The sequence below is a fragment of the Ornithorhynchus anatinus genome, chromosome 14 (genome assembly GCF_004115215.2).
Source record: "Ornithorhynchus anatinus isolate Pmale09 chromosome 14, mOrnAna1.pri.v4, whole genome shotgun sequence".
In the NCBI taxonomy this organism is placed as follows: domain Eukaryota; kingdom Metazoa; phylum Chordata; class Mammalia; order Monotremata; family Ornithorhynchidae; genus Ornithorhynchus; species Ornithorhynchus anatinus.
Genome location: NC_041741.1, coordinates 42,615,631 through 42,637,612, shown reverse-complemented (window position 1 = coordinate 42,637,612; position 21,982 = coordinate 42,615,631). Strand labels below are relative to the sequence as shown.

Sequence of the window (21,982 nt, the reverse complement as noted above, 5' to 3'; positions counted from 1 at the left end):
CGGTTCCCCTGGCCTGCCCCTCTGGAAGGACTAGTAGAGCTCTGCTCCCGAGAAGACTGCAGGAAATGGACTGCGGGACCGAGCTTTGGAGCATCATCTCCCTGGTGGTCTTCGACCACTGGAATGGAAGCACCAAACGCTAGCAGAAGCAGCGTGGCTCAGTGGAAAGAGCCCGGGCTGGGGAGTCAGAGGTCAGGGGTTCGAATCCCGGCTCTGCCACTTGTCAGCGGGGTGACTGTGGGCAAGTCACTTCACTTCCGTGTGCCTCCGTTCCCTCATCTGTAAAATGGGGATGAAGACTGTGAGGCTCACCGGGGACAACCTGATTACCCTGTAGCTACCCCAGCGCTTAGAACAGTGCTCTGCACAAAGTAAACGCTTCGCAAATACCAACATTATTACTATTACTGGTCTCCAGCGACGGAAAGCTCAGACCTTCCAGTACCCGCTGCCACCTTGTGGGGTTTAAGAGATAGAATCCCTGGTGGATAAACTACAAACCAAGGCGGAAAATGGAAAACGGGCAGGCCAGACTTCCTTCCACGCTCTTGTCTCGTCTCCCCCTGTTCTTCACGGCATCAAAATTCTCATCCTTGCCTTTTTGTCATCCTCATTCATTCACTCACTCACTCATATTTATTGAGCACTTACCGTGTGCAGAACACTGTCCTGAGGGCTTAGGAGAATACAGTATAACAATAAACAGACATATTCCCTGACCACAAAGAGCTTACAGTCTAGAGGAGGAGACAGACAGCGTAAATAAATATAATGATAATTGTGGCATTTTTTAAGTGCTTACTATGTGGCAGACACTGTTCCGAGCGCTGGGGTAGATACAAGGTATTTGGGTTGGGCGTAGTGTCTATCCCACATTGGGTTCCCAGTCTTAATTCCCATTTTACAGATGAGGTGAGTGAGGCACAGAGAAGGAAAGTGGGAATGAACGAGGTGAGTGAGTAGAATAAATAATAATTGTGGCATTTGTTAAGTGTTTACTATGTGCCAGACACTGTTTCGAGCGCTGGGGTAGATATAAGGTATTTGGGTTGGGCGTAGTGTCTATCCCACATTGGGTTCCCTGTCTTAATTCCCATTTTACAGATGAGCTGAGTGAGGCACAGAGAAGGAAAGTGGGAATGAACGAGGTGAGTTAGCATAATAAATAATAATTGCGGCATTTGTTAAGTGCTTACTATGTGTCAGACACCGTTCCAAGTGCAGGGTAGATAGAAGGTGTTTGGGTTGGGCTTAGTGTCTATCCCACGTTGGGTTCCCTGTCTTAATTCCCGTTTTACAGATGAGCTGAGTGAGGCACGGAGAAGCAAAGCGGGAATGAGTGAGGTGAGTGAATATAATAATAATGACGGCATTTGTTAAGTGCTCACTAGGCGCCAGACACCGTTCCAAGTGCAGGGTAGATAGAAGGTGTTTGGGTTGGGCTTAGTGTCTATCCCACATTGGGTTCCCAGTCTTAATTCCCATTTTACAGATGAGCTGAGTGAGGCACCGAGAAGCAAAGCGGGAATGAATGAGGTGAGTGAGGCGCAGAGAAGCAATGAAGCGACTTGCCCCAGGTCATCCTGATTCAGTTGGTGGGTGGCGGGACGGGCGAGTTTTCGGGGGGTCTCAAACTGTTCTACCTCCTACCCGCTGCGAGACTTCAAACCATTTACCTCATTCCTTGAGGAGACGGAAGAGGTTTCTCCGGGATTAGAGTGTGAAAAGGATTTCCACCTGTTCACAGTCTTTACTCCCTCCCATCCTCTCCTACCCGCCACTTCCCGGCTATGGCTGGGACGGCGGACGCTTCCTCCAAAGATAAGCGCCTAGAGAAGGTTGGACGGCTCTGCCCGGAGCAGCCAACAGCCTGAATTCTATTCCCCTCTAGTAGTCAGCTGTATTTACGGAACATCTATTCGTTGAGTATATTTATTAAAGGCTTCCTATGTGCAGAGCACTGGACTGAGCGCTTGGAATGTATAAATCGGTAACAGAGACAGTCCCTGCCTTTGACGGGCTTACAGTCTAATCTGTTGTATGTGGAGCACTGTACTGGATGCTTGGGAGAAGCAGCGTGGCTCAGTGGAAAGAGCCCGGGCTTCGGAGTCAGAGGTCATGGGTTCGACTCCCGGCTCTGCCACTTGTCAGCTGGGTGACCGCGGGCAAGTCACTTAACTTCTCCGGGCCTCGGGTACCTCATCTGGAAAATGGGGATTAACTGTGAGCCTCACGTGGGACGACCCCATTACCCTGTATCTATCACAGTGCTCTGCACATAGTAAGCACTTGGCTCAGTGGAAAGAGCACGGCCTTTGGAGTCAGAGGCCATGGGTTCGAATCCTGGCTCTGCCACTTGTCAGCTGTGTGACTGTGGGCAAGTCACTTCGCTTCTCTGTGCCTCAGTTCCCTCATCTGTAAAATGGGGATTAAGACTGTGAGCCCCACGTGGGACAACCTGATTCCCCCGTGTCTACCCCAGCGCTTAGAACAGTGCTCGGCACATAGTAAGCGCTTAACGAATACCAACATTATTAAATACCAACATTATGATCATAATAATTGTAGCGTTTGTTAAGCACTTACTATGTGCCAGGCACTGTACTGAGTGCTGGGGTGAACACAAGCGAATCGGGCTGAACATAGTCCCTGTCACAAGTGTAGCTCCCAGTCTCAGTCCTCTGCTCTGTTCTCAGGCCTGTGCTCTATCCACTAGACCACACTGCTTCTCATCCACAGCGTGGCTCAGTGGAAAGAGCACGGGCTTTGGAGTCAGAGGTCCTGGGTTCGTATCCCTTCTCGGCCACTTGTCAGCTGTGTGACTTGGGGCAAGTCACTTAACTTCTCGGTGCCTCAGTTACCTCATCTGGAAAATGGGGATGAAGACTGTGAGCCCCGCGTGGGACAACCTGACTCCCCTGTGTCTACCCCAGCGCTTAGAACAGTGCTCGGCACATAGTAAGCTCGGCACATAGCAAATACCAACATCTATTTATTTATTTTTATCCAAAATGTCAGAGCCCATCTTGGGGGTGATGGGAAGTCTGGGAGACCAACGCAGTCTTCGTGTGTGGAGCAGAGGGCTGCGGGAATGGGAAAGGCACAGTGGAATCTGCTGGAATCTGTTCTGAGGCTTTGGGACCCAAAACCCGCATTAAGCTACTGATTTGAGTGCTATTAATAATAATAATAATAATAATGTTGGTATTTGTTAAATGCTTACTAGGTGCAGAGCACTGTTCTAAGCACTGGGGTAGATACAAGGTAATCAGGTTGTCCCATGTGAGGCTCACGGTTAATCCCCATTTTACAAATGAGGGAACTGAGGCCTAGAGAAGTTAAGTGACTTGCCCACAGTCACACAGCTGACAAGTGGCAGAGCCGGGATTCGAACCCATGACCTCTGACTCCCAAGCCCGGGCTCTTTCCACTGGTGCCACTCACCCACTCTCTGACCCGCCAGTCGTGTTCTCATTGGAGCATCTCTCATGGCCCCACGGCCTAGTTGATAGAGTACAGGCCCGGGAGTCAGGAGACGTGGGTTCTAATCCCAGCCCGGACGCTTGTCTGCTGTGCGACCTTGGCCAAGTCACTTCACTTCTCTGTGCCTCAGTTACCTCATCTGTCAAAATGGGGATTAAGACCGCGAGCTCCATCTGAGACAGGGACTGTGTCCAACCCAATTAACTTGTGCCGATTCCAGCATTTAGTACCTTGCCTGGCCCACAGTAAGTGCTTAACAAATTCCACCGTTATTCTTAATATTATTCACCCACGGCAGAATGACCCCAGAGCCTCCATCTCCCACCACTCCTAGGCCCTTGAGCTGGGAGGCTGCGCTCCTTGTTTCCCACGTAACGAAGTTTGTCTCTGACAATACAGTTGTCTTTTGTGACTGCGCTCCGCCATCCATCAGCGACTGCGCTCCTTCTGTTGAGGGCCCCCACTAATTACAGGCCTGCCAAAAGCGCACGGGTCCTCTTCCCTTTAAAATTAAATTGTCATGTTCCTTCCACCGGGGGGAATCTCCAGCGTGGCAGAGCCTGGAGCAAAGGAGGTACCGGTGGGAAAGCAGATCACAAGTTTCAGTCACTTTCCATCTGCCTGCCCATGGAGAACTTGTTCGGGAGTATTATCTGGCAGAGGCAGGAGGCAGATACACACGTAGAAGCCGCTTTCAAATCCATGGCAGGCAGAGCGGGGAATTCTATTTCTTTTTTAATATCCGGCTGACACCAAGGGGCCGGGCCGAAAGCAGACGCTTTCAGATGAAGCGAGCCTCCTCCTGTCCCTCCTCCTCCCTCCTCCTCCCTCCCTATCCCCCAGATTCATCAAGCTCTGAGCCTAAAAATGATAATAATAATATGTGTGGTAGTTATTAAACACTTACTATGTGCCAGGCACTGTACTAAGCACTGGGGTAGATGATAGAAGAAAATCGGGTTGGACACAATCCCCGTCCCATGTGGGGCTCCCCATTTTACAGATGAGGTAACTGAGGCCCTGAGAAATGAAGTGACTTGCCCAAGGTCACAGAGCAGACAAGTACAGGCTGCCAATCCAAGTCAGGACCCCAGCCTGCTACCTCTCTTGGGGTTTAGAAAGGGGACCCCGACTCTGGCCTTCAGGCCAAAGGCCCGTACCGGTTGCCCTTTGAATTCATTCATTCAATCGTATTTATTGAGCACTTACTGTGAGCAGAACACTGTACTAAAGGCTTAGGAGAATACAATATAACAATAAACAGACATAGTCCCTGACCCCAACGAGCTTACGGTCTAGAAGAGGAGGCAGACATTAACATCAAGAAATATAATAAATAATCACTGTGGCATTTGTTAAATGCTTATATTCCCTGACCCCAACGAGCTTACAGTCTAGAAGAGGAGGCAGGCATTAACATCAATAAATATAATAAATGATGATTGTGGCATTTGTTAAACGCTTACTGTGGGCCAGACACTGTACCAAGCGCTGGGGTAGATGCAAAGAATTTGGGTTGGGCTTAGTGTCTATCCCACACTGGGTTAATTCCCGTTTTACAGATGAGGTGAGTGAGGCACAGAGAAGCAAAGTGATCCGCCCAAGGTCACGCAGCAGCCGAGACTGCAGAGGGTGAAGTCAGCTTGAGGGTGGGCCCGAGGAGGTCAATAGGGAATGACGGGACTGATCGAGAAGCAGCGTGGCGCAGTGGAAAGAGCACGGGCTTTGGAGTCAGGGCTCATGAGTTCGAATCCCGGCTCTGCCACTTGTCGGCTGTGTGACCGTGGGCAAGTCACTTCACTTCTCCGTGCCTCAGTTCCCTCATCTGGAAAATGGGGATGAAGACTGTGAGCCCCACGTGGGACAACCTGATTCCCCTATGTCTACCCCAGCGCTTAGAACGGTGCTCGGCACATAGTAAGCGCTTAACAAATACCAACATTATTATTATTATCGTGCTGTTTTGCTGATGCCTCTTTGTCTCACCAGTGATCACAACTGTACGGAATGGAATTACCTCTATTGTACTCTCTCAGCACAAAGCTCCCCAAGCCGTAAGCACTCAGAAAACTGACTGATAGAATGAGCGATGGAGTAAAAACCCCGTAAACCGAACTCCTCACCTTCCAAACCCAAACCCTGACTTCCCCCTGACTTTCCCATCACTGATCCATTCGTCCTCCCTGTCCCACAAGCCCATAATCTTGACCTTATCCCCAACTAGGCCATTTCCCCTACTCCCTCTCATCACCATCATCACCGATGGTATTTAATAATAATAATGATGATGACGGTATTTGCTAAACGCTTACTACGCGCCAGGCACTGTACTCTGGGATGGATTCGAGCAAATCGAGTTGGACGCAGTTCCATGTGGGGCTCACAGTCTCCATCCCCATTTTACAGAAGAGGTAGCTGAGGCAACAGAGAAGTGAAGGGACTTGCCCAAAGTCACACAGGATAAAAGTGGCAAAGCTGGGAATAGAACCTATAACCCTTTGACTCCCAAGCTTGTGCTCCTCAGTGGAAAGAGCCCAGGCTTGGGAGCCAGAGGTCATGGGTTCGAATCCCGGCTCTGCCACTTGTCAGCTGTGTGACCGTGGGCAAGTCACTTAACTTCTCTGTGCCTCAGTTACTTCATCTGTAAAATGGGGATTAACTGTGAGCCTCAAGTGGGACAACCTGATTACCCCCAGTGCTTAGAACAGTGCTCTGCACATAGTAAGCACTTAACAAATACCAAAATTATTATTGGTATTATTATTATGCTGCTTCTCTAACTTATTGAGCACTTATTGAGCACTTATGTGCAGAGCACTGTACTAAGTACTTGGGAGAGTGGATAGAACACAACAGAACTAGCAGACATGTTCTCTGATCAAACGATGTTACAGTCTCCCTTCTGCATCAGTCTTGAACTCGAATTTGCCCCATGTAAGAATTTGATACTCACTTAACCCTCAACCTCCCCTGTACTTATGTCTACAGCCATAATTTATTTAAACATCCACCTCCCCCTCTAGACTAAGCTCCTTGTGGGCAAGTAATGTGTTTACCGACTCTGTTATATTTGTACTCTCCCGAGCACTCAGACAGTGCTCGGTACCCAAGTAAGTGCTCAATAATTATGATCGATGATTGAAACCTCCGCTTGGAAAGACACCTCCTCCTCCCCGGCCCAACTTTCCTGATTGCATGTTGCCAAGGTAGTCCATCTGCCTCAGATGCTTGCCAGCTTTCAAACGTGATGCTGCATCATCTGAAGCTGCATTTTTACTACATCCTTGAAGATCTCTCCTCTTCTCCCTTCGCTTCGGGTTGGCCAGTGTCAGCTCACTGTTTGGGTAGCTTCACCCATCCTCCTCACACCCGCAGAGCTGGGCCGAAGTGATCGTAGCTGGAAGGCCGAGCAACTGACTTTGTTCCAAGACCAGCTTGTTTGGGATCCCGCTTTGCCACTTGATGTGTAGTCTGAAAGCCAATCTATCGATCGATCCGTCGATCAGTTGTGTTACTGAGTCCCTGCTGAATACAAAAAGGGCTTGGGAGAGTGCAAGAGAATTAGTAGGCTTGAATTCCGCTCTCAAAGAGCTTACAATCTACTGAGGGAAAGGGACGTTGAAATTACAGATGGGAGACCATAATAGAATGTATCGATCCATCTAAGTTGTATTTATTGAACATTTAATAATAATAATGTTGGTATTTGTGAAGCGCTTACTGTGTGCCGAGCACTGTTCTAAGCTCTGGGGTAGACACAGGGGAATCAGGTTGTCCCATGTGGGGCTCACAGTCTTAATCCCCATTTTACAGATGAGGGAACTGAGGCACAGAGAAGTGAAGTGACTTGCCCACAGCCACACAGCTGACAGGTGGCAGAGCCGGGATTCGAACCCATGATCTCTGACTCCAAAGCCCGGGCTCTTTCCACTGAGCCACGCTGCTTCTCCATGTGCAGATACTTGGGAGAGGGCAACACAACAGACGATAGCAGATGTGTTCCCTGCCCATAATGAGCTTACAGTCTATATAAATATGTTAGAAAGTGCTACAGGGGTTGTGATTACTTAAGTGCTTAGCTGGTGTGGACGTGCTGAAATGGTAATAATAATGGTGTTTGTTAATTCGTTCATTCATTCCTTTTATTCAATGGTATTTATTGAGCACTTACAGTGGGCAAAACACTGTACTAAGCTCTTGGAAAGTACAATTCGGCAACAGATAGAGACAATCCCTACCCAACATCGGGCTCACAGTCTAGAAGGGGGGAGACAGACAACAAAACAGAAAAGTAGACAGGCATCGGTAGCATCGATATAAATAAATAGAATTATATATACACACATCATTAATAAAACGAAGAGAATAAGATGTACATATATACACAAGAATTAAGCACTTATTACGTGCCAGGCACTGTTCTAAGCACTAGAGTTGGGGGGATAGAAGATGGGGGTGATTGGAAATCAATCGGGGAAGGCTTCCTGGAGGGGATGTGATTGCAGAAGCCTTCTGAAATGGGGAGAGCAGTCAGTCATCTGTTGGACAGCATGGAAAGGGAGTTTCAGGAAGGAGGGTGTGAATTAAGGGTCCGTGGGACAGGCAAAACCAAGGCACTGAAAATAGGTTCACTTGAGAGCAGTGAGGAACGTGGGCTGGGGTACAGTGGTGGAAGAGAGTGGATAAATAATAGTAATATTTGTACTCTTTGCCAAGCACTGTTCTTACTAAAGGCTGGAGTAGATACAGCATAATCAGGTCAGAATCAATCCCTCCTTGTCCCACATGAGATTTGCAGTCTAGAGGGGAAGAACAGGTATTTAATCCCCCTTTCACGGATGAGCAAACTGAAGCACAGGGAAGTTAAATGTTTGCTCAGAGTCACAGGGCAGGCAAGTAACAGTGCAGAACCAGGTGGCCCCGCGGATGGAGCAGGGGCCTGGGACTCCGAAGGACCTCCTTCTAATCCCATCTCCGCCACTTGTCTGATGTGCGATCTTGGACAAGTCATTTCACTCTCTGTACCTCAGTTACCTCATCTCTAAAATGGGGATAAAGACCGGTGAGCCCCATAGGGGACGGGGACCGTGTCCAACCCGATTAGCTTGTATCTACCCCCCATGCTAAGTACAGTGGCTGGCACATAGAAAACACTTAACAAATCCCATTAAAAACAATGTGACCGAGCCAGGATTAGAACCCAGGTCCTCTGACTCCCAGGGCAGTGTATTTTCCACTGGACTACAAGAAGCAGCGTGGCTCAGTGGAAAGACCCTGGGCTTCGGAGTCAGAGGTCATGCGTTCGACTCCCGGCTCTGCCACTTGTCGGCTGTGTGACTGTGGGCGAGTCACTTCACTTCTCTGGGCCTCAGTTACCTCATCTCTAAAATGGGGATGAAGACTGTGAGCCTCATGTGGGACAGCCTGATTACCCTGTATCTACCCCAGCGCTTAGAACAGTGCTCTGCACATAGTAAGCGCTTAACAAATACCAACATTATTAATACAACAGAGTTGGTAGACCAGTTTCCTACCGACAACAAGCTTAAAGTGTAGGCGGGGGGGGGAGGCGGACATTAATAGAAATAAATGAATTACGGATATGAACGTAAGTGCTGTGAGGCTGAGGGAGAGGAGGATAAAGGGCGCAAATCGAAATGCAAGGGCAACACAGTGGGGAGTGGGAGAAGAGGAAATGAAGGCCTAGTCGAGAAGATCTCTTGGAGAAGATGGGTCTTCAGTAAGGCCTTTGAAGGTGGGGAAGAGCGTCGGTTTGTCAGATATGAAGAGGGAGGGTGTTTCAGGCCAGAGGCAGGACGTGGGGGAGAGGTCAGCGGTGAGATAGACGAGATGGAAGTACGAGATCAACATGTCCCGAGTGCTTTGTCGACTCCTCTCAGTGATCTGTTGAGGGAAATACTGTGCCCATTTCTCAGATGGGGAAAGTGGAGCGAAGCATCGAATAGGGCCGAGTTAGAAACAAACCCCAGAGGGGCAATGGAAGTAGGAGGAGTGGAGCAGTCTCTGACAAGCCCCTCCCAACTCCATCCACCTCAGATAGAAAAACTAAATAAATCATGAAGTTAAAAAACAGAACTCCATTAAAGTCAAATGACAATCCCGAAGTACTCGAGGGTGCTTCCTGCTGCTTCACGAGCACATTCTGTCTTCTCGGCTCCGCTTTCAGTGACGGCGCCTGCCAGGCACAGAAGTTTGGTCTCTACCTGCCACTGGCTTCATTTGCATTTCCAAAAATCCGCAGGCGACTAAAGGAGAGAGTGGGGAAAGAGAGGGAGAGGAGGGGAAGAAAGAAAAGGGGAAGAGAGAGGCTAGGCGGAGAGGAAAAGGAAGAGGGGAAGAGGAAAGGAGAGAAAGAGAGGGGAGGAGAAGAAAGGAGGGAGAGGGAAGAAGAGAGGGAGAGAAAGAGAGAGGCAAGAGGGGAAGAGAAAGGAAAGATGAGAAAGAGAGGAGGGGGAGAGAGAGAAGAAGGGAGAAAGGGGAGAGGGAAAGAGAGGGAGCAGGACGGGGAAGAGATGAAAGGTGAAGAAGAGAAGCTGCCTGGTCTAGTGGATAGAGCACAGGTCTGGGAATCAGAACAGTAATAATAATAATAATGGTATTTATTAAGCGCTTACTACGTGCCAAGCACAGTTCTAAGCACTGGGGAGGGGCGGGGGGTAGACAAGGTAATCTGGATGTCCCACATGAGGCTCACAGTCTTCATCCCCATTTTACAGATGAGGTGGCTGAGGCCCAGAGAAGTGAAGTGACTTGCCCACAGTCACACGGCTGACAAGCGGCGTAGCTGGGATTCGAACCCATGACCTCTGACTCCCAAGCCCGGGCTCTTTCCACTGAGCCACGCTGCTTCTCCGGAAGGACTTCGGTTCTAATCCGGCCTCTGCCACTTATCTGCTGTGTGACCTTGGGCAAATCCCTTAACTTCTCTGGGCCTCAGTTACCTGATCTGTAAATTGGACATTAAGACCATGAGCTCCATGTGGGATATGGACTGGATCCAACCTGATTAGCTTGTATCTACACAGTGCTTAGTACAGTGCCAGGCACACAGTAAGCACATAATACCACAGAGAAAGAAAAGGAGAGGATAGAGGAGAGACAGGAAAGAGGATGGGGAGAAAGGGAGAGAGGTGGATAGAGAGGAACAGAGAGGAGAAGGAGACAGGAGAGAGGGAAAGTGGGAGCCAAGCCCTCTCCCTCCCTAATGATAATACTTGTGGTATTTAAGTGCTTACTATGTGCCAAACACTGGGATAGAATGTGTCTGTTTATTGTTATATTGTACTCTCCCAAGTGCTTAGCACAGTGTTCTGCACACAATAAGCTCTCAATAAATGTGACTGAATGAATGAATGAATACCTAAATGAATACAACAATAATAATAATAATTATGGTATGTGTTAAACACTTCTTTGTTAAATGTAAACTCATTGTGGGCAGGGAACGTTTCTACCAACTCGGCTGTCTTGTACTCTCTCAGGAGCCTGGTGCAGGGGCCTGCTCACTGTAGGTGCCGGACACTGTACTAAGCGCTAGGGTGGATACCAGCAAATCAGGTTGGACGCGGTCCCCGCCCACAGAGGCCTCACAGTCTCAATCCCCATTTTCCAGATGAGGTAGCTGAGGCCCGGAGTAGTGAAGTGACTCGCCCAAGGTCACACAGCAGACAGGTGGGATTAGAACCCATGACCTTCTGACTCCCAGCCCCTTGCTCTATCCATCAAAGTCCATATGGGGCTCATAGACTAAATAGGAAGGAGAACAGGTACTGAATCTCTATTCTGCAGATGAAGGAATTGAGGCACAGAGAAGTCGCGACTTGCCCAAAGTCGCACAGCAGACACTCGGGGAAGTCGGCTTTATAATCATGAAGCAGCGTGCCTCAGTGGAAAGAGCACGGGCTTTGGAGTCAGAGGTCATGAGTTTGAATCCCAGCTCTGCCACTTGTCAGCTGGGGGACTGTGGGCGAGTCACTTCACTTCTCTGGGCCTCAGTTACCTCATCTGTAAAACTGGGGATGAAGACCGTGAGCCCCACGTGGGACAACCTGATTCCCCTGTGTCTACCCCAGCGCTTAGAACAGTGCTCTGCACATAGTAAGCGCTTAACAAATACCAACGTTATTATTAATCCAGGTTCTCCGACCCCTAGACCAGGGTTATTTCCACTTGACCGTGCTGCTTGTCTACGGTCCTTTTTTTCCATATCATCTGACACAGGCTGTTGGGAAAACTGCTCCCAAGTTCTCCTGGTTCCTCATCTGGTCTGAGCCCAGACTGAGCTCCCCCGTTTCTCCCTCTGCTCCCTCTACCCCGCTCCCTTCACCTCTCCGCAGCTAAACCCTCTTCTCCCCCCTTTCCCTCTGCTCCTCCCCCTCTCCCGTCCCACCCCCTCAGCACTGTACTCGTCCGCTCAACTGTATATATCTTCACCACCCTATTTATTTTGTTTAATAAGATGCACATCACCCTGATTCTACTTATTTACCATTGTTTTTACGAGCTGTTCTTCCCCTCGGCTCTATTTATCGCCATTGTTCTCGTCTGCCCGTCTCCCCCGATTAGACCGTGAGCCCGCCAGAGGGCAGGGACTGTCTCTATCTGTTGCCGGTTTGTATATTCCAAGCGCTTAGTACAGTGCTTTGCACATAGTAAGCGCTCAATAAACACTAATGAATGAATGAATGAATGAATGAATGGTCCCTCCTCCTATATCCACTGGCTGATAATCCCTGCCCGAGAGGAATGGATGACATCTAAGGCCAAACGCGCGCACATCTGCAAAGAAGCTGTGATGAATCCGTTGAACTTCCTTTCCTTTCAGCGTGTGTGTGTGTGTGTGTGTGTCTCCTGTTAGTCATCTATCACTCCCTGATGAAAGCAGATGTGAAGGGTTTGAATGCTACTGAGAATTGTTTGCATTATGGAAAGGAATCTGCCAGTTACAGATGACATCCTACGTCAGGAAAGATCCATCAGCACCCAAGCAGGCAGCTTCTCTCCCAGCTCCGACCTGTCTGCTGGAAAGTCTAGGATCCGATTTGGAGAAACATTTCTAGAAATTGGACGCCCAGGGATAGTTGGCATTTAAGCCTTTATTCTCCCTTTTATTCACCCCTCCCTCAGCCCCACACCACTTATGGGTTTATAATAATGATAACGATGGCATTTGTTAAGCACTTACTATGTGCAAAGCACTGTTCTAAGCACTGGGGGGATACAAGGTGATCGGGTTGTCCCACGTGGGGCTCAGAGTCTTCATCCCCAGTTTACAGATGAGGTAACTGAAGCTCAGAGAAGTTGTGACTTGCCCAAAGTCACAGCTGACAAGTGGCGGAGCCGGGATTAGAACCCATGACCTCCGACTCCCAAGCCCGGGCTCTTTCCACTGAGAAATGCTGCTTGTTTATGTTAAGGTTTGTCTCCATTCTGTAACCTCGCTGTGGGCAGGGAACGTTTCTACCAACTCGGTTGTCTTGTCCTCTCTCAAGAGTTTAATACAGTGCTCTGCTCGTGGTAAGTGCTCAATAGATTGAGAAGCAGTATGGCCTGGTGGATAGAGCACGGGCCTGGGAATCAGGTCATGGGTTCTAATCCCAACTCTACCACTTGTCTGCTGTGTGACCTTGGGCAATTTATTCTAGACCGTGAGCCCATTGTGGGCAGCGATTGTCTCTATTTGTTGTTAAATTTTACTTCCCAAGCGCTTAGTACAGTGCTCTGCACACAGTAAGCACTCAATAAATACAATCGAATGAATGAACGAATGAAATGATCATTTCTACGGCTCCGTTCCCTCAACGGCAAAATGGGAATTAAGACTCTGCGGCCTGCGTGGGGAAGGGACCGTCCAACCCAGTTTACTTGTATCCTCCCCAGTGGTTAGTACAGTGCCTGGCACATAGTGAGCGCTCAACAAACTATTAAAAAAACAACGGATGCCGTAATTGCTATTATTATTATTAATAATAATAAATATGATGGATTGCTTGATTAAGCCCAAAGAATAAGCAGATGAGATTTGTTTGATCCATTAATTTGTATTCGATCATATTTATTGAGAGTTTACAGTGTGCAGAGCACTGTACTAAGAGCTTGGGAGGGTACCTTGTAACAATATAATGGACATGTTCCCTGCCCACAATGAGCTTACAGTCTAGAGGACTCTGCGGACCCTTGGAGCCAACCTACCTTGTCATCAATCATGGCTACCGAGAAGCGGCGTGGCTCTGTGGAAAGAGCACGGGCTTAGGAGTCAGAGGTCATGGGTTCTAATCCCGGCTCCACCACCTGTCAGCTGTGTGACTTTGGGCAAGTCACTTCACTTCTCGGTGCCTCATTTACCTCATCTGTAAAATGGGGATTAAGACTGTGATCCTCACGTGGGACAACCTGATTACCCTGTATCTACCCCAGGGCTTAGAACAGTGTTCAGCACATAGTAAGCACTTAACAAATACCAACATTATCATTATTATCAGTCAGTAAGCTCACTGTGGGCAGGGAATGTGTCTGTTTATTGTTGCATTGTCTCTCCCAAGCACTTAGTACAGTGATCCGCACACAGTAAGCGCTCAAGGGATGCGATTGAGGAGGCGGGGTGTCGGAGGCTCCCCAGGCTCGTGATCTGATCCCGGCTCTCAAAATTCTCATCGTCGGAACGCTTGGGCAAACTCTTTTACTTCACTAGGATCCACCTCATCTGAGATTTTTGGATTTTGGATTCTTTTATTTTTATAGTATCTGTTAAGCCCTTACTATGGGCCGGGGTAGAAAACAAGCTCATCAGGCGGGACACGGTCCGGGTCCCACACGGGGTACGCAGGGAGGGAACTGAGGCACAGAGAAGGGAAGTAACTTGCCCGAGGTCACACAACAGACAAATGGCAGAGAGGGGATTAGAACCCAGGTCCTTCCGACTCCCAGCCGTTCTATCCACTAGGCCACGCTGAGCTGGGGGAGAGCAGCGCTAACCTCCGTGAGGGGTTGGAAGGCAACAATGTACACGGATTCCGAAATTGGGGCAAGAGTCAAGCTACAGCAGAGGGCTTTCTCATCATATCTCCTGACACCTGGTCTTTTGATTTCCACTGAATCACACCGCCTCCCTAGGTTCGGCGGCGGTGGAGGTGGAAGTGGTGATGGAGCTGGTGGAGGTGGTGGGGGAGGTGATGATAGTGACGGAGGTTGAGATGGAAACGGCGGTGGTGGTAAGTGTTGGAGGTGGAGACGGCGGTGGAGGTGGTGATCGACACGGTGGTAGAGTTGCTGATATCGTAATGGTGGAGGTGACGGTGGCGGAGACGGTGATGGAGGTAGACGTGATGAGGACGGAGGTGGTGATAGTTGTGGTGGGACGGTTGGTGGCGGAGGTGGAACCGGCAAGATTGCCCCGTGGCAGTTCGAGTGACAGCTCATCCTTCTGCTTTGGTTAACAGTGAGTGGTGAGGGCATGCCCCAGCTAACTACTTAAAAACTAATATTGGGTTTGCAAAAACTGCTTTTTAATGATCTTTAACAGCCCTCCAGAATATCTCATTAGCGGTAGAAGACTCACTTGGGGCTGTGCGGAACGGGGTTTGCATGCATGGAAGGAAGCCATTAGCCGCCGTTCGTCTCTGATTTAAAGGAGTCCTGCGAGCCACAGGGCACAGGCCAGCTGGGGGCCAGTCGAGGCTCTGACGGGCTGACGGGGCCAGCTGGACGGTCGCCCGGGACCGTTAAGGACGCTTCCCTCCCGACAGCCCCAGCCCCAGCCGGGATTCTGACACTTTCCCAAGGCCCAGGTTATGCCCTGCCCCGTGGCTTCCTGTTCTTCGGGCCCAATCCCACCCTAAACCAGGCAGTGAGGATGGCATCGTCGCCGGTGAGATGCTCTTCCCTTTCCTTCAGCCTGCAGGACGGTCTTTCACCCCCTCACTGGCGACAGCCGGTTCGGCGTCGGGCCCACTTCCTGTCCTGGGGGGTGAAAGGTCAGTCCGGGGAAGGAATGCTGATTATTCCTCCTCAGTTCCCTTCTCTGCCGAGTGGCTCTCAGTTGAGAATGGGAGCCATTCTCCCCCCATTCATTCAATCGTATTTATTGAGCGCTTACTGTGTGCAGAACACTGTACTAAGCGCTTAAGAGAGTACAATAGAACAGTAGCATATTCCCTGCCCACAACAAGCTTACAGTCTAGAGGGAATTGTGGTATTTGTTGAGCGCTCACTTTGTGTCAGGTATTGAATTAAGCGCTGGGGCGGAAATGAGCAAATCGAGTTGGACCCAATTCCTGTCTCAGATGGGGCTCACAGTCTCAATCCCCATTTTACAGAGGAGGTCACTGAGGCACAGAAAGTGACTATCGACTCGGTTGTATTGTACTCTCCCAAGCACTAAGTACGGTGCTCTGCACATAGTAAGTGCTCAATAAATACGATCGATTGTTCCCTTCTTGTCGCACAGCTCTCTCATGGCTGGGAAGGGGCTCTGATCAGGCCCCTTGACCCTGGCTCGGAACCCAGTGACTAAAGAACTCCTTGGGCCAGTAGATTTATTTATTTATGTCTATTAATGTCTGTCTCCCCCTCTAGAACGTTAGCTTGTTATGGGCAGGGACTGTGCCTGTGTGTTGTTACATTTGTACTCTCCCAAGAGCTTTAGTACAATGCTCTGCACAAAGTAAGCACTCGATAAATACGACTGAATCAATGAACAGTCTCCTTGGAGTCGGCCCACCCTCCTCCTGTAGCAATTCTTCTGACTCTCTGACAGGCTTTGGCAGTTCCTAAGGGTGATTCATTCCATGCCCCCTCCCGGACTTTCTCAGTAGTAATAATAATAATATTCATTATTATTTTGGTATTTGTTATGTGTTTACTTTGTGCTGAGCACTGTATTAAGCACTGGGGAAGATACAAGAGAATCAGGTCAGACCCAATCCCCACCCAACAAGGGATTTACGGTCTAAATAGTAGTTAGTTTTAGGAATAAAGCAAATGAATTCTTATCATAGCAGTTTAACAGTCCAAATGAATTTGCCTTAGATTTTTCAATAAAGAGCCATTTAAAATCCAAACTTTCAAGACCCGCAATGTCTCGACTAGGTTATGTACCTCTCCTTTCTTGGGTTGCTAATTTAGTTTTCACTAGCGGTGACCCTCCTCCCAAATCTATGTTTGGTCTGTGATTTTCGTCTTGGCCCTCTGACCGATCTCACCCCGTCCTGTTCTTCGGCTGTAACCGTTGAAATAATACACTGTATCACTTTGCACCTCTCCCACGTTTTCAAGGATTTTTTTTTCCTTCTTGAGCTGCAGATCCTTGAATCGTCCTTCAAGAATCTACAGCAGATGTTTCTCAGTCCTTTCATTTTCCCATTTCAGAGGAAGTGTAATCTGCTGTGCCTTAATTATGATATCCCTTAGGATACTCCTGCTTTCTTCCATAGTCCAGAGTTTTAGTATTTTCTCTTAGTGCACCAGACTGATTAGATTTCTTAATTCTCTAAAATTTGCTTTCTTGAAGTTTAATACCCTCGTCGTGATGAGGTTTCTTACTCCCTCTCATTCCTCTCATTCTCCCTCTCCAAATACGTGCGTGTATGTCTGTGGGCATCTGCACAGATACTCTTACATTAGGGAGCAATTCAGACCTAGAGAGATCAGAGACGCAGAGTTTTTTTTTAGACCTCAGGAGCGAAGGAATAGAGAGCCTTCTCATTCGTTTCATGGGTGACTCCAAGCTGGAGAAGAAGCTAGTGCTTGGGAAAGTAAGGCTATAACTCCCCGAGACCCAGGCAAACTAGAGAAACGGTAAGAATTGGACAAGCAAGTTTCAGCAGGGACAGGTGCGGGAGAGTGAACATGCACGGGGAGAAGTTGACTAGATAAATGCAGATTAGGAAAAAACAATTAGAAAGAAGAGTTTAAAAAGCTCTGCCGCTTGGACAAGTCACTTAACTGTTCTGTGCCTCCTTTACCTCAGATAGAAAATGGGGATTAAGACTGTGAGCCCCATGTGGGACATGGACCGTGTCCAACTTGATTAGCTTGCATCTAGCCCCCCCCCCCCCCCCCCAACACTTAGTACAGTGCCTGGCAAATAGAAAATGCTTAAAAAATAAGTAAATGCTTAAAAAATACCATAAAAACTAAAACACAGGTCCTACCCTAGAGCATTTTAAAGGTGTCTGGCAAGTGCTGGTCGTTTTTTGCAGTTGTCTATGGGGTGAGTGTAATCGCCTCTTGGTTTGTAGGACAGCTCCATCTTCTGTCAATCAATGAATGGGGTTTATTGAGCACTTACTGCAGGCAGAATACTTTTCTATGATTTTGGGAGACCGCGTTAGAATTGGTAGACACTAACCCTGCTCTTGAGAAGCTTACAATCTTATTTATCATATGGGAAATGAGTCAAAACAACTGAATTGCACCGACCACTTCTTCCCACTTCAAAGCTTAACCAGCCTTGGCAATTTTGAAAGCAAACCCTGGAGTCTAGTACCCCGTCACTCCACCGCAGACTGGCTAATCCCGACAATTCCCTCTTGACTCTGAAAGCCCTCCCCATCTCTGGAAATCCAGAGTCATGGACAGGCCAATGAATTCATAATAATCGGTTACAATAGTAGATCTCTCTTGTGTCCTCCGGATCAAGTGTATTAGCGATCTATCCAAGGGGGAAGCATAAGGGATGGATAATGAGCCTCACTATCCAGTGCCATTACTGAGTCTGACCAATGACCCATTCCACCCAGTAGTCTGCCTCCGAGTATTCATTCATTCAATCATTTATTGAGCACTTCCTGTGTGCAGAACGCTGTACTAAGCGTTTGACAAGTACAATCCGGCAACAGAGACAATCCCCACTCAACAACAGGCTCACAATGCTCACCTCCTCCAAGGGGTCTTCCCGGACTGAGCCCCCTTTTCTCTGCTCCTCCTCCCCTCCCCATCGTCCCTACTTCCTCCCTCTGCTCTACCCCTCTCCCCACCCCAGAGCACTTTTTATATTTGTCCATATTTATTATTCCATATATTTTATTAATGATGTATATATATCCAATTCTATTCATCTATTTTGATGCTCTCTATCCCTGTCTACTTGTTTTGTTTTGTTATCTGTCTCCCCCATTCTTGACTACGAGCCCATTGTTGGGGTAGGGACTGTATCTGTTGCCGAATTGCACTTTCCAAGAGCTTAGTACAGTGCTCTACACACAGTAAGTGCTCAATAAATATGAGTGAATGATTGAACGAATGCTCTGCCCACAGGAAGTCCTTGGAAAATGCCATTTATTGATTGATTGAGTGAGTGAGTGAGTGAGTGACTGATGATGGCAACCCGATGCGGGCAGGAAGAGTGAGCTTGCCACTTTGACACCCATCCTTCTGGTGGCGAACAGCTTTCTGATACCCCTAACTTTTTCCTAACACACCATTAGGAGTCATTCAGAAGGGACCTTGTGGTCCAGTGGTCTCCCCAAACCTTTCTTGAATCTACTGCTATTTTCGGTCCGTACAACTCTATCTGTGGTAATAAATCCCACAGGCCTATCACCCACTGTGTGATGAAGTACTTCTTTTTGTTTGTATACCTTCAAGCTTCAGTGGGTTTCCTTTTCCTAGTATTGTGGGATTTGGTGAAAACAATTCTGTAGTTGCCCTGACCACAGATCGTCCTTGGACTCACTGGGTTCTCTACAACTGGAAATCTAGATGGGAAGAAAGGATTAAGACTGTGAGTCCAGTGCTGGACAATGACTTTGTCCAACATGATTAGCTTAATACAGTGCCTGGCACATAGTAAGTGCTTAATGAATATCATTTTAAAAAAAGATTGGAAATTCCTTGAGTTCTTTGTATTGTACTGTCCCAACGAGTCAGTTTAATGCTTTGTACACAGTAAGTGTTCAAGAAAAACATTAGAGTGATTGACTGCCGTGTCCAGAGTAAGTACCCAATAAATATTATTAATTGACAGATCGCTAATCTGTCCTGGTGTCTGTCAAGAAGCTCCTCCTTATGTCTAACCAACCCTCTTCCTGGATAAAGGACAGAACACACTGAGAGAGGGGCAAGGGGGAGAAAATGTGAACTAGCTTTCATTCATTCATTCAGTAGTATTTATTGAGCGCTTACTATGTGCAGAGCACTGTACTAAGCGCTTGGAATGAACAAGTCGGCAACAGATAGAGACGGTCCCTGCCGTTTGACGGGCTTACGGTCTGATCGGGGGAGACGGACGGACGAGAACGATGGCGATAAATAGAGTCGAGGGGAAGAACATCTCGTAAAAACGATGGCGACTAAATAGAATCGAGGCGATGTACATTTCATTAACAAAATAAATAGGGTAACGAAAATATATACAGTTGAGCGGACGAGTCTTCTCAAGAGATGGGTGACCCTAGAGCGAGATCACTTCCCAGCCCATTAAGAGGGTGGAAGAGAGAGAGTGAGACAGGCAGAGACAGAGACACAGAGATAGGCACATAGATAAACAGAGAAAGAGAGAGAAGATGAGCCACTTGTCTTATGCCGGCGAGTCGATTCCGACCCATAGCAACACCATGGACCCATCTCTCCCAGTACGCCCCGCTCTCCATCTGTAATCATTTTGGTAGTGTATCAGTCGAGTGTCCTTGGCCTCCTTCCATGCGGTAAATTTGAGTCTCCGCCCTCGACTCTCTCCCTTGCCGCCGCTGCCCAGCACGGGTGTGTTTTGACTTGTAGCAGATGGCCTTGCACTCGCTAGCCACTGGCCAAGCTAGGAATGGAATGAGTGTGCCTCTGCTTGACCCTCCCTTCCCTTGTGAGAAGCAACGTGGCTCAGTGGAAAGAGCACGGGCTTTGGAGTCAGGGCTCATGAGTTCGAATCCCAGCTCTGCCACTTGTCGGCTGTGTGACTGCGGGCAAGTCACTTCACTTCTCTGTGCCTCAGTTCCCTCATCTGGAAAATGGGGATGAAGACTGTGAGCCCCACGTGGGACAACCTGATTCCCCTATGTCTACCCCAGCGCTTAGAACAGTGCTCGGCACATAGTAAGCGCTTAACAAATACCAACATTATTATTATTATTATTAGCCGAGACTGGCAGGGTCCTGGGAACCCTCCAGGCGACCCTGAGAAGGGGATAAGCCACTAGGAAAGCATAAATGATCCTACACCATCAGGAGTCAGAATTAATTAACAATACTCAATTCTCTCAATTAGTTCACTCAATTCATTCAGTTGTATTTATTGAGTGCTTACTCTGTGCAGAGCACTGTATTGAATCCCTGGGAGAGTACAGTACAACAATAAACAGAGATATTCCCTCCCCACAATGAGCTTACAGTCTAATTGTAGAAATACCCCCAACCCTCAAGCCCCCGGGTCTTACAAGGTGGCTGTCTAAACCAATTCCTTTCCTATATAAGCATACCAAAGTCATCCTGGAAGGACCACTGAAAAAAGCAACCAGGAACCAAGACAACTCCAATTAGCAACGGAATCCCGAATAATTCAACCACATTAGCCAAAGCCCAGGGCCAGCAATATTAATTTAACTTAAGAACCCGGAGTTGTCAGTATCCAAAGAGACACACGTGCCAGTCGAGAAATGTCTCTTAACCCTTCTCTTTTGCTGTCGCAGGGCTGGTGGTATCACGGGGAGTCGAGCTGATGTCTGGCAGCTGGCATTCTTACTGTTCGGAGAAAGAAAATCCCGGCTCTTTGGAGACCTATTCATGGCAAACTGACATCCTCCACCCTTCCCTTCTCTTCCCCTCCCATTCTCTCTCCCCTGCAAGACCTCTGAACAAGAAAAGGCAATAAATAAATACAGTAGGTGAGATCTGTGCTCAAATAAATAGCCTCTCTTATTTCCTGGATCAAATAGGGCTAGCCCAAAAGAATGACTCCTATTAGATTGAATGCTCCCATTTATGCCTGGAGACCTATAGGCAGAACACTGATAAATGAGAGGCTGTGTGAAAAAGCTTTTTCTTCAGGCCGGTTTTTCAGGTAGCTAATGGGAGAGGGTTAGGGCTTTCTTGCAAATGTATCTTTGCGTTTGTTTTTGCAAAAAATGTGGATACATTATCACTTCACAGTTAATGTTACAGTGCATTCTTAGACTCTTATATGTAGGTGGCTAAACATTAGTGGATTTTAATGGCAAATCCCCACACCAATTGTACACTCATTGCAAGACTGTCCATTAGTCTTCAGACTCGTCTGATCCCTAACCTTAGGGACCTAAAGATGGTATTTGTTAAGCACTTATTATGTGCAAAGCACTGTCCTAAACACTGGGGTAGTTACAAGGTAATCAGGTTGGACACAGTCCCTGTCCCACGTAGGGCTCACATTCCTTATCCTCATTTTACAGATGAAGTACATGAGGCCCAGAGAAGTGACTTGCCCAAGGTCACACAGCAGACAAGTGGCAGAGCTGGGATTAGAACTCATGTCCTCTGGCTCCCAAGCCCGTGGTCTCGCCGTTTGGAAGAG

The 21,982-nt window shown here is 48.1% G+C and overlaps 1 long non-coding RNA gene across 1 annotated transcript; it reads left to right on the top strand.

Annotated features, from left to right (window-relative positions):
- The first annotated feature begins 1,230 nt into the window (after positions 1–1,230).
- Positions 1,231–21,339, top strand: LOC114816662. The gene is made up of 2 exons (XR_003764458.2): positions 1,231–1,344; positions 21,123–21,339. It is a non-coding gene; the product is annotated as an uncharacterized LOC114816662 (long non-coding RNA).
- Positions 21,340–21,982: the final 643 nt, after the last annotated feature.